General features: G+C 33.5%; 1 pseudogene; it reads right to left on the bottom strand.

Annotated features, from left to right (window-relative positions):
- LOC111638373 lies at positions 1-1508 on the bottom strand (annotated as a pseudogene).
- Between the last annotated feature and the right edge of the window lie 4251 nt (positions 1509-5759).

Below are 5759 nucleotides of genomic sequence, written 5' to 3'. Positions count from 1 at the left end.
ACTTATTTATTGATTTAACAAATGTTTTCAACCTGTTCTACAGTCCATCTTCAAGTTTTTAAAAGCTATGGGACATTGATAACTGTTATTTTGAATAGAACAGTTAAGAACACATTTAAAATACAAAATTAACTGTTTTAAATTAATGTAGTTCGATGTAAGTTGCATCTGTCAAATTTGGGTTGAAAAATACCTTCCTGAAACTTGAGCCATTTCGGTACAAAATAATCGTTAAAACATTTAGTTGAAATGTGGCTGCCTATACATTCTAGTCATTTTTTTGCACGTATTGTGAAGTAAGATAAACATTACGTTCTTCCTTTAGCTAGAGCAATGTAAAGTTGTTTAGAAATCGTGATTTTGCCATTCATTTCATTTATTGCTTTAGTTGCTTCTTCAGGAGAGCTGAAACATCCTTCATGAGCATCCTTCATGATTTTAGCACTTGTGATGTTATCAAAAGACGAAAATTCTTTTCTGAGGCGTTCGTCATCGATGAAATCTTCTAACTTGTAAGTGTTTACGTATAATTAAAACACTCTGATAACGGCTCATTCGTTCCAATTTTAATCGTTCAAAATTCGTTTTATCTTTCTGGTCTTTTTCTGTTCTTTACCAACATAATGTTGTCTTCCACCAAGTTTTTAGCATTTAATTATTCTGTCGCTTTTTTTTTTTTTTTTTAGCATTATTTGACTCTTGACAATTAACTAATCCAAGACCTTTTGACTTGCCGCTTTTGTCCACTATCACGCTAGAATTAGTGATAGCATCATATTTCTCGAACATTTTTTCTCAGTTTATCATCATCTAGTTCACCAAAATTTTTTATGTAAACATTTGTGATTCGATGAGCTTTGTCTCCGAGCTGTTTCTCACGTTCTCTGCGAGGTGTGAATTTACCTGCATACACTATTCTACTATCGAACAGCATACAATTTACCTTAGGAATTGCGTTATTAGCTGCTTCTTCAGTTTCAATGTGCTCAAAACTGTAACCTTTTGAGTTACCCTCTTCTTCCGTAACCATTTTACACGATAAGATATTTCCAAAAACGGAAAAATTATTACACATCGCCTTATTATCGATACTTTTGTCTAAATTATTGATGAAAACATTTCCAACACCAGATTTCTTAAACAGTGGATCTGTCTGTAACCACTTATACGAATTGGTTTTCCTTTAGATCAAATTAGATCAAAGTTCACAGTTTCTAAGGCTCTTTCTTCATCTTTAGGGTTTTGAAAATTAACATAGGCATAACCCAAAGATCTTCCTGAAATCAGATCTCTATAGGCTCTGATGCAAAGAATTGGTCCTGCAGTAGAAAATTTTTCAAAAAGCATAGCTTCTGTTTCATCGGGATTCAAATTACTAACATATAGAGAATAAATGAAACAATTAGAGCTAATGGGGTTCATCTTCCTTCAATTGCTGAAACTTCGTATTTAGACATTCCAAGTCCTTGGAATATATTTAAATTTTCTCTTTTCGTTTCTACTTTTATTTTTTTAGAACACGATTTAATTAACAGTTTATATTCTAAAATTTAATTTTCTTTACGATATCCACGTGATGTCACGAATTAAAAAAAAAATAGATTCAAAGCTGCAAACCTTAATTTTCATATAATTTCAATATTTTCTCCTCTATTTAAAAGTGGGAAGAAATATTAACGGAAATGAAAACTTATTGCTACTTTGTTTTTTTATAACAAAATTCAATTTCTATAAATAAAATTTAAATTGAATTTCAGAAGAAACAATTTGAATATCAGACGTATTGAAAATCTTAACGTCAGTCCAGTGAGATGCTGTCGGAAGAAACTGCTGGCATTTTCGGGTGAAAACAAACGCTGATGGCCGAGGATATCAAGAAAGAAAAAGAAAAATGGCGAATGAAGTGGACTTCCAACGTTACGTTAAATTTATTTTTGAATTTATTTAATGGGAACAGCTAAATGAAAAATGAATATTTTGAAAAGAGAAAGAGTGGTGAAGATTTTTTAATTTCCATAGGAGTTATAAATATCTAAATCAATCCTAAGATTAGACTTTAACAACCTAAAACAAATTATGTGACGTCTTACTTAAACATATTAGTAAAACATTCTATTAATGTACTAACCTAATCTTAATTTATTCAGAATACATTCATCAACAAATAAATTCAAACTGTCAACGCAAAATCGAGTTCTTACGAGTCTCGTGGTGGCTGCCATAGTGTTTGCTGGTGTATCGAGCACCGAAAAAGGTGCTGGCAGCAACCGGAAGTTTCCTGAAATTTTGAACAGAGATGTTGGCAGGGAGCTGATAATTTGAATACGCCCATATTGTGGGGATGTCTGGGCAACAAACAGCGCTGGCTGGATGCGTTAGCTTACCGTTCTGGAGATCCGGGATTGAATTGGGCGAGTCCAAGAACCCCAGATTTTTTCGGGATGTGTTGACCCGCGTCTCATCATCCGAACATACTATTGTGTAAGTGGCCGAACCCACGATGGGCCCGAAAAATGTCCCTTTAAGTATCCACAAGGCGAAAAGAGAAAATCCAGCAAAAAGAAAAAAAATCCAGCAACGAGTTGCATAACTTTTCAGGCAATATTTCGTGGCGCCATCTGTTATCATATTTTATTTAAAAATTTTATATTTTTAACTGTTATATAATGGCAAAAAGCTTAATTTTGAGGGTAAGGATGGTTTTATAAGAAATTGTAAATGCTAATAACGATTAAAATCGTCATTAAGTTTGAACCTACTGGAGATATCCCCATTACCCTCCCCCTCGATCTTTAATCACCAAAGTTTAATGGTTTTAATCACCAACTTATTAGGAGATTGAAATCCCCTAATAAACACACCTCCCTGCAAAATTTCAAAAATTTTTCATACATACAGGAAAAAAAGGCCGAGTTTTTTTTTTTTTTTTTTTTGCTTTTCTCCACGTTTCAATGTGTCCTGAGACAAAAATGTAAAAATCTTGGGAGGGTCATTGTTTGACCGATCGCCATACTTTCCCTCTGATATACAGGTGAACCAAAAGTAAGTGGACAGTAGATGGAATAGGGTTTATATTAAGGTTCGTATAACAACGATGTACAGTACAAGGTGATTCAAAAGTCTCAGAAATTTAAAAAAATTAATAACTCACAAACTATTTACAATAAGATGATGCAGTTTTCACAGAGATGCTTAGAAAGAAGCGGGATATTTTTAAGTGTAATAAAAAGTTTAGTACAATTCTTGCCAAAGATGGCGCCGTAGCATTTATAAATTTGTTAAAATAAAAAAAAAAAAATTAAAATGTTCTTAGTGTAAGCTCTAGTAACAACTACACAAAGTATGTAATCTTATGAAGCAATGGCAAGAAATGTAACTATTTTGGCACTAAAATTTTTATTACACCTAAAAAATTATCTCTTCTTTCCAAGTATTTCTATAAAAACCGCATCATCTTACTGTAGGTTTGCCACCTAGACCGCTCGGCCATCCGGCCGTCGGTTATGGTTATGGTTATGGTTTAAAACTTAAATCAGAGATGCATTTCAAGAAATTAATACACAAAAATACTTGTGCAAAAATGTTCATCGAAGCGTGAAATGGTGAAACGTAGACTTCAAAACTGTGTAAATTGTGATGGACAACACATGCATTGATAAAATTGTATTGTATTAGTAAATACAATTATATATGTAATCTCAATAAATGTTATCATTTACTGTCCACCTATTTTTGGTTCACCTTGTATATAACCGCCAGAAAAGTAAAAATGATTTTTTAAAATAAAACTGTTCTAGTGTTCGAGTAATGAAAGTTAAAAATAAATAAATATATATATACAGTAGTATATTGTTCAATATTCAGATTCTTAGCAATATTTACTTAAAATTATCCAAAATTTTATTGTGGTTACAAATTTAATGTAAATCAGCAAGTTGTCCTACTTATAAGTTGGTGTTCTGTTTTGAAGTGAACATTATCTCCTTTTTGATGATAATAAATTTCTTTCCGAACTTTTCTTGTCAAGTATTTGGGAAGGTTGGGAAATATTGTTGGGTACGCATTGGAAATTAAGGTCCATTTCGATAAAAGTTTACTTTTAATACATGGCGCGTTTTTTCCTAATCTTGCTTTCTTAACAGACCTCACTAGTAGACATGTTCGAAACGGATAGAAATTTTTGGGGCCGACGAGTATAATAATAGTTATAAACGAAAACTCATGGGATTACTTATCGACTACGCACGGTGGATGCCGCCATTGCATAACCTTGTTTATATGCGGAGTAGCACATTGGAGGAGTACGCTTACAGATCGTGTCAAGTGACCTTGCTCGACGTCATCTGATCGTGTGACCGCTGACGTTGTTTCCCCTCGATTTATTTTTCTGGCGGAAGGATTCATTTTTTCTGTTACACTTCGAGGCGTCACGTGATCTTCAATGAGCGTTCCATATCACGTGATTCTTCTCTTTGAAACAATTATAATAGCGAGGTTGAGGCCGAAGTTTTAAATGCAAAAACGTGTACGTCGGACGTTCAGCGCCGCTTTCCTGTAAGCCTAGAAGTTTGACAATGGTGTTTGGATAGTTAGTTGAATCATGCTCGGCATTCCAAACACCATTGTCAAACTTCTAGGCTTACAGGAAGGCGGCGCTAAACGTCCGACGTACATGTTTTTGCGTTTTAAACGTCGGCCGCAACCTCTCTAAAACTTCGGCCTCAACCTCGCTAATAACTCTAAATTTAAGTACTGTAGATGGCTTTTAATAATACAATCCTTTTTGTATAAAATTTGATACTTAACCTTTATAATTTTAAATAGAAATTTTGCTATTAGTAGAAATAAATTTTAAAACATTAATTATATAATTTGGTTAAAGTCCAGATACGTATACTGTCATGGCGGCTCATCTCTGATTCCAGCAAACAGTGGAGACGCACGTTCTAACCTAACCTAACCTATTCTAATAATTTGATTGGTAATAATTATGGTAATTTATTAGAATAGGTTAGGTTAGGTTAGAACGTGCGTCCCCACTGTTTCCTTTCTTTTCTTTGCTGGAATCAGAGATGAGCCGCCATGACAGTATACGTAACTGGACTTTAACCTACAATATATATATATATATATATATGAAATAAATTTACATTTTATCAAAACGATATTCAGCCAAATATCCGATCATGTGTTCCTGGCGGACACCGTCCCTGGGAACATTTGCGCTCATCTCCCATCACATTCTCTCGATAGTGTTGGTGGTTGGTGTAGGAACCTGTCTGTAGATCAACAAAGTTATACCTGTGATTGTTATGCGATGGAAACATTCAATTTGAATACAGTAGACCTCCCTATAACACGGGTTTCCAGTGGCATGCCATCATTAGAAGTGGTGGAAGCGCCGCTTCCCTCGTATTTTATAAAAAATAAAAACATTTTAATTTTAATTATACGAAAATAATCGCATAATATTTTATTATAACCGCATTAGATATCTTATTACAAATTTCTATACTACACGTGAAAAAAAAAATAATAAGATCGCTATTGTATATTCGAATACAGGTATACCTCGACTTACGTCGTTTCGAGTTACGTCGTTCCCGATTATACGTCGTTCGTCAAAAAATTATATGGAAAAATAAAAATCAAGTTTTAGTCATTTTATTCGACTTTACGTCTGTCCGCCACAAATATTGAAGTCGTAATATCACTAGAAAAATGTTTAAAGCACATAAAATCATATTAAAATATATACA

This window comes from Centruroides sculpturatus, unplaced genomic scaffold, assembly GCF_000671375.1.
Source record: "Centruroides sculpturatus isolate CEXI.00-Female unplaced genomic scaffold, Cexi_2.0 scaffold1141, whole genome shotgun sequence".
Classification (NCBI taxonomy): domain Eukaryota; kingdom Metazoa; phylum Arthropoda; class Arachnida; order Scorpiones; family Buthidae; genus Centruroides; species Centruroides sculpturatus.
Note: the sequence above shows the minus strand (reverse complement) of the source record. Positions and strands in the feature narration are given on the sequence as shown.